The sequence below is a fragment of the Penaeus monodon genome, chromosome 41 (assembly GCF_015228065.2).
Source record: "Penaeus monodon isolate SGIC_2016 chromosome 41, NSTDA_Pmon_1, whole genome shotgun sequence".
NCBI lineage: Eukaryota > Metazoa > Arthropoda > Malacostraca > Decapoda > Penaeidae > Penaeus > Penaeus monodon.
Genome location: NC_051426.1, coordinates 18,440,339 through 18,447,838, shown reverse-complemented (window position 1 = coordinate 18,447,838; position 7,500 = coordinate 18,440,339). Strand labels below are relative to the sequence as shown.

Sequence of the window (7,500 nt, the reverse complement as noted above, 5' to 3'; positions counted from 1 at the left end):
TAACCGCCCAGCCACGGCCCCCTATGAATTGGTTGAGGAGAACGTGGAGCGGCTCGAGAGATGGCTGTTGGAACATTTTGGACGCACAGTGTTTGCAGTGGAGCGATCACCCCTACCAAAGATGAGCGGCCCTGTGCACCATATCCACCTCCGGCCTGACGCACGCCCACATGCAGTACATGTGCCCGTTGCCATGCCACATCACTTCTACGATGAGATGCCGCTGTAGTGGGACTATCGTCCACTTTTATTGTTTTGACATGTATAATCTTTATCCCTCGAGATGAAAATGCGGGGTGCCGCCTGTAATCATTGTACATACATGTAACTGGGCTTAGCTACGTACATGATCACATTTATTACCATTCTTGCTCAGTAAGTTGTGTGAGGACACTTATCTTGCCAGGAGGATAGTGTCGCTTGTAAATCCAGATGCAAAACCGAGGAAACTGACACAGGGTACTTGTATAGGTTTTGCAGAACAAGTAGGAGTAGACCAATTGGTGGATGTCAGTGTAAATGGCAGTGTGACAGGAAAAGAACCCAAGCTGAAGGAGGATACAGTGTCTCATCCCTCCTCGACTGGACACATAGAAAAAGATTTCAGCCCAGTAGCTGCCGAGTTTTCACAACCCCATTTCATTGATGCCACTACTCAGGTACACACTCTTGACGAAATAGACACAGGTGAACTAGCCCCTGGGTCTTGCAAAGTATGGCCAGCAGATGATGAACAAGTAGTCGAGTGTCCTTCAGATACTTCGGATGATGATATCGAGCTCTGCAATTTCTGTTTTGATAGCCTTGACGAATTTTATGCAACACAGGACTTTGGTTATTTAGATAGTGAGTATTTTTAGTATTTTGTTTTCCCAGCCACTCTAGCTCTGAGCGGGTCATCTGCCTGCTCAGGGGATTCCGTCCTCTCTCCAGATAGGGCAGAAGTAAATGTAGTAGACAGTGATTTTGTAAGTGAGCAGCTAGATTTGGGGCATTTAGATGATGTGCAACAAGAGGAACTCTGTAAAGTTTTGCAGGAGTTTCCTCAACTCTTTTCTGGGGACAAAGCCACCATTGGTAAGGTACCTGGTATACAGCACCACATTATAATTACTACAGACCAACCTGTGTGTGTTAGGCAGTGGCATCTGCCTCAGGCAACCAAGGAGTTGATATGCTCAGAGTGTGACACAATGTTGAAACAAGGGGTGATTGAGCCTTCCACGTCACCCTGCCTCTCCCCGGTAGTCCTAGTGAGGAAAAAGGATGGGTCAGTTCGCTTTTGTGTTGACTACCGGGGCTTGAATCATGTCACTGCTGCTGATAGTTATCCCTTGCCTCGAATTGATGAGGTTATAGACAGCTTGACAGGCAAGCTTTGGTACACCGTACTGGACAGCAGAGCAGCGCACTGGGCAATAGAAGTAGCTGAAGAAGATAGGCCAAAAACAGCATTTACTGATGGAGCACGACTCTTCCAGTTTCAACGAATGCCCCAACAACCTTCCAGAGGACGATGAATGTTGTGCTGTCGACTGTGCTTGGGAGACACACTCTAGCATATTTGGACGATGTAGTTGTGGCCAGTAAGACATTTGAAAGCCATCTAAGTAATCTTACTGAAACACTAGGGCTGCTGGATGAGGCTGGTATGAAACTTAATCTTGCTAAATGCCTCTTTGCAAAACACCAGATAGAGTTCCTTGGTTTTGTGGTAAGCCCTGATGGAGTATTACCCAATCCTGATAAGGTTCAGACCATAAAGGATATGAAACGTCCCAGATCTGTACGTGAGGTACGCCGCTTCCTGGGGGCATGTGGGTTCTTTCGGCGACATGTTCAGGGTTTTGCCAATGTTGCTCGTCCATTGACACAACTTACAAAGAAGGGTGTGTCATTCAGATGGTCACCAGAAGCAGAAAAGGCCTTTCAAGACCTTAAAGCCGCCCTTGTGTCAGCACCCGTTTTGCGTTTGCCTGATTTTGAGCGACATTTTGAAATTCATACAGATGCATCTGCACAGGCTCTCGGTGCAGTTCTACTTCAGCGCAGTGATGATGGAGAACCGCAGGCTGTTTCATATTGGTCAAGGACATTGAAAGATACAGAGTCTCGCTACCCTGCCATAGACCTTGAGGCTCTTGCTGTAGTGGAGGCTGTTCGGGTGTTCGACCCCTATGTGTATGGGAGACCATTTACCATATACACTGACCATCGCCCTCTCACCTATGTGTTCTCCCATAAAACAAAATCGCCTCGTATGAGCAGGTTTGCCCATGAACTAAGATTTTATGATTTCAAGCTTGTATATAAACCTGGCCAAGCAAAGTATCTCCCTGACCTGCTGTCGAGGCCTTTCACAGACTCTTTGCCATGCTCACCAGAGGCCCTTACTGTTAATGATCTTGTCAGAATAAACCCAGAAACTCCTGTCGACCTTGCCACCCTCGCCCATACAGTATTACGGAGGCATCAAAGAGGACCTCTGGAAGGAGATCATAGAATTCTTAGAAGGCAAGAGACTTCCTCGAAGGGAACTTGATGACAGAGTTTTGTATCATCTGAAATCCCTGCCAGACCGTATTATCAGGCAGGTATGTGTTCCTCATTCGCTGCAGTCTCAAGCCTTACATCTTGCTCATGACCATCCGATTGCAGCTCACCCTGGTGCTCTGCACACATATCATAATTTACAAAATACCTACATCTTTCCCAACATGTTCCGGCTATGCAAATGGTATGTGCAGCACTGTACAGTTTGCCAGCACAGGAAAGGTTCACGTGAGCGTGCCAAGATGCAGTGTCGGCCTCTACCCTGTGGCCCATTGGAGCTTGTATCTGTAGATCTCTTGGATCTCCAAGCTTCTGTGGGTGGCTACTGTTATGTTCTGTCAATAGTGGACCACCACTCTAGGTTCTTACAACTTGTCCCACTCAGGAATAAGACCGCAGAAACGGTTCTTCGTGGATTTTATGATCATTTTATAACTCTTTTTGGACCACCTCGACAGGTATTGACCGACAATGGGGGCGAGTTTGCTAATGAGCAGTGGCAGGAAGTGTGTAGACAGCTAGAGATACGATGTTCATTCACCATAGCTTATCATCCTAGTTCAAATGGTTTAGTAGAACGAACAAACAGGGTCGTGAAGGATGCTCTTGCTATGCTTGTGGCTGATAAACCAGGGAGATGGCCACTATATCTGACCTCTGTAAGGCTAGCCATAAACTCAGCCATACATCACTCAGTGGGGGACCAACCTCTGTACCTCCTTACTGGGAAGATGGCCTTATTTCCCAGAGGACTAACCAACCAAGTAACAGCTGATCCCTCTCTCAGGGTACAACAGCTAGCTAAGGCCAGGCAGCTTGCTATTGCCGCCTCTCTCCGTTCCCGAGAGGCTAATGTACGGGCGCATAATCAAAAAGTTTGCTCAACCTGGCAGCCAGAGGAAGGTGCACTCGTCCTTCATAGAGACTTTACAGCAGGGGTGTTACATGACAGATCGCAAGGGCCTTCTAGAGTAATAAAGCAAATAGGTCGTGTTGTGTTCGAAGTTAAAGATCTTCAACCCCCTTATCGTGTAGTGAAGCAATATAGAGATCAACTGAAAATGTATCTCCCTCCTGCAGAATTAGATGATGGTGATGTTGGAGATGGTCTGCCTTCTGATCTTCCAGGGGTTGACGGTCATTTGCCAGGCCGGACCCCGGACGTAGCCGCCCCTATACATGTGCCAGGTCTCGGGTATGACCAGAAGGAAGATGAACTTGGTAATTCAGAACCGCTGAACAGGTTTCTCAGTGATCACGAATTACTTTACTCCAAAGAAATGAGTACAGTGTCATATAGTGGATACAGTGACTATGAGGTTTGGGAAGAGTGAATGAGATGGCGTGACTGAATGTGTACTGTAGTGTGCTTGTTCAGTCGCTCGTTGTCGAGTCGGTAGCTTTTTTTTCTTTCTTTCTTTTTACTTGTTTTATTTTTCTTAATTTCAAGGTTTAGGTTTTGTTGTATTGATGTTTTATTTTATATTCTTCTATTCTTAACCAAGTTTTAGATCAAGTTTGTAATACTTGTGGACCACCTTGCCCAGTCAAAAGTTCAAATGCATCACTTGGTGACTCCTAGTAAGCTACATATATACCATGTTGACCTTATGTTCTCTTTCCAGTTATGCTGTTTCATGTTGTATGTATTTATCATTATGCCGATTATGAGCCCCCAGGCAACCCCTCAGCCTCAGTGTGAGAAGAGAAGCGTCCCCTCGGCTCTGGTGTGAGATGAGAAGGCATGATGTGTACGGAGAGGTCGTAGGTCCGCTGAAATATCGGACCATACGACCCAGGGCCCGGGAGGGTTGTAGTGGGACTGTCGTCCACTTTTATTGTTTTGACATGTATCTTTATCCCTCGAGATGAAAATGCGGGTGCCGCCCGTAATCATTGTACATACATGTACGTGGGCTTAGCTACGTACATTATCACATTTATTACCATTCTTGCCCAGTAAGTTGTGTGAGGACACTTATCTTGCCAGGAGGATAGTGTCACTTGTAAGAGTGTAACGGAATGGCGTCTGTTAGTGACGTCATGCTAGTGTTTTGCCATGTCGTCATTAGTGACGTCACAAACCGTGACAAGGCAGCCACTCACGTGTGGTCTAGGAGATTAGCCAATACCCTGGCTAGGGGGCGTAGATACCCCCCCGGTACTTTGGGAATACCCGGCAGATCCTTACCACTCGGACCCCCCGCTGCTTGTTATCAAAGTTCATTAGGTCACGGTTAGTATTATGCTGTTTACATGGAACTCACCATTTTATGCATGTTGAAACTCTAGTGACTGGGACAAGAGTGGCGAGCTTGTAACCTAGATAGATACTAAGACGAAAATAAACAGGCAAGCAGCATACTGGTGTCCCTCATTTCCCTCGGCTAACCAGTGATGATAAAGTTCAGTGTAAATCACTGTGGATATAAACTACTCATGGATATCGGAGGATAATTTGCTTTCTAAGTATATAAATGATTGAATGAATAAGTAATAATAATTAATAATATCGCGTCTCTTTTGTTTTCTGTTGTATGCGAGTGCCGTGATCTGGACTCCCCTCACTCATCCCGCTTTGGCCGCTACCACTTACATGCCCGGGGTACGATGCGTGGGTGGCCAGGTGGTACTCGTGCAGAGAAAGAATAAGGTATAAGGAAGGTGCAGATCAGGTCTCCAAGGGACATTGACCCGAAATTGTCCCGGTGTCAGCTATAATGTAGCAGTACTGCGTTACTGTTACCTTACACCGCGACAGATCGACGCTGACATCAGCAGGGGCATAATCGAAGAAGTTCCTGCTGGCGAACCAACCAAGTGGTGTGCGCGCATGGTGGTAGTGCCCAAGAAGGACGGGAAGCCACGCAGAACGGTGGACTTTCAGAAGCTCAATCAGGCGTGCCTCCGTGAAACCCACCACAGCAGACCTCCATTTGACCTTATCACAGGTGTGCCAAAGCACACATACAAAACTGTTGTAGATGCCTTCTCCGGGTACCACCAGATTGCCCTCGATGAAGAGAGCTCCAAGCTAATAACATTCATTATCCCTTGGGGACGGTTCCGCTAACGCAGGCACTGTGCAGCACAAGATGCCTTCACTAAGCGTTTGGATGATATCATAGCTGACATTCCCAGGAAACTGAAGTGCGTCGATGACACTATTGTACAATTCCAGCGTGGCAGAGGCCTTCTGGCACACATACAACCTTTTAGAGAAGTGCGTAAACAATGGAGTGACACTGAGGCCCAACAAGTTCAGCTTCTGGAAGCAAAGCGTCACATTTGCAGGGTACTTACTGGGTTGGGAGGAATACCAACCGAGCAACGACCTTGTCAACAGCATCGCAGACTTCGCTATGCCATCCCGCCCATCCTTGACTGACATAAGGTCATGGTTCGGCCTGGTGAACCAAGTAGCCCCCTTCCTGGTGGTAGCACCAATGATGGAGCCCTTTAAGGAACTTCTGAAGTAGCCTGCGGGAAAGGGCGTGTACTGGGACGACACCCTGTACAACATCTTTAGATCCACAAAGGAAACCATCAAGCGCCTGGTGGCGGAAGACCTCCGGTACTACGACACCTCACACCCCACGGCTGTGCCCATGGACTACAACCGACAAGGGGTCGGGTTCCTCATCATGCAACAGTATTGCCAGTTTGTGTCACGTGAAGCCCCCATGTGCTGCGCGGGCGGATGGAAACTAGCACTTTGCGGCAGCCGCCACCTTACAACAGCAGAGAAAAACTACAGTTCCTTAGAGGGGGAGGCACTCGCAATTGCTTGGTGCCTCAAGAAAGCCCGCCTATTCCTCCTAGGCTGCACGGATTTAACCTTCGCACCGACCATAAGGCCCTCACCAAGATCTTCGGTGACAGATAACTTAAAGACATTAATAACCCCGACTCCTTAACCTGAAGGAGAGGACATTAATGTATAAATTTCGTGTCAAGTACGTTAAGGGGAAGACCATCGCTGCAGATACACTTTCTCGCTATCCGGCCATAGCCAGTGCACCTGAGGAATCCGATGAGGCTGTGGATGCAGTAATATGTGCGGCTATGGCAAGCACAGCAGCGGAGGCCATAGAAGACGACATAGGACACGTGGTGGACGGCAAGTGGAGGAGGAAGCCCTTAAAAGGATAAGGACTATCAACTACTTCATGAGTGCGTGACCAACGATGGGTGGGCAGAACGGAAAGACTTGGAGAAGACTGCATTACGACCTTATTTCAAGATGCGAAACAACCTCTCATGCCAGGAGGACCTCGTTCTGTACACCAGCGATGAGAGGTTCCCACGTTTGGTCATTCCAGCCTCCCTCAGGCGCATCATACTCAACAACCTCCACGCTGACCATCAAGGCAGAGATTCAATGCTCCGCAGGGCCAGGCAGTCCATATACTGGCCCAGAATTGACGCAGAAGTTGAACAAAAGCGTCGCCAGTGGCAGATGGCAACTCATACATTGCCTACGCAGACAGGCTGACAGGCTGGTTGGAGGTGGAACACATTTCAGGAGAGGCCACCAGCTCCCGCCTCATCAGTGCTACTAAGAGGTAATATCTCCCGCGGAGGCTCCCTGGACACCGACATCACCAGGGCGCTTATGCAATACCTAAACACGCCCCTTCAAGGGTCGGACACGTCCCCATCGTAGCTGCTGATAGGTAGGCAACTACGGGACGCTATACCATTGGAAAAGTCGCGGTACTTAATCAGTGAGCATTGGGGATTGATGCTACGTGAAAGGGAACGTGCCATGAACCTCTCTGCAGCAAATTCATCGCTTCATCATGACCAGACAGCCCATAACCTTGCCCCTCTCAAACCGGGACTGCAGACACGGATTCAGAACCTTGTCACTGGGCGGTGGGATCGGTCGGGAACAGTGGTGGGGCTGACTGCGCCACGACAATACTTGTTGAAGCTGGACGGCAG

The 7,500-nt window shown here is 48.3% G+C and overlaps 1 pseudogene; it reads left to right on the top strand.

The window, feature by feature from the left end:
* The window catches only part of LOC119598428, a 9,082-nt pseudogene that overhangs the window by 1,404 nt on the left and 178 nt on the right, over nt 1–7,500 (top strand).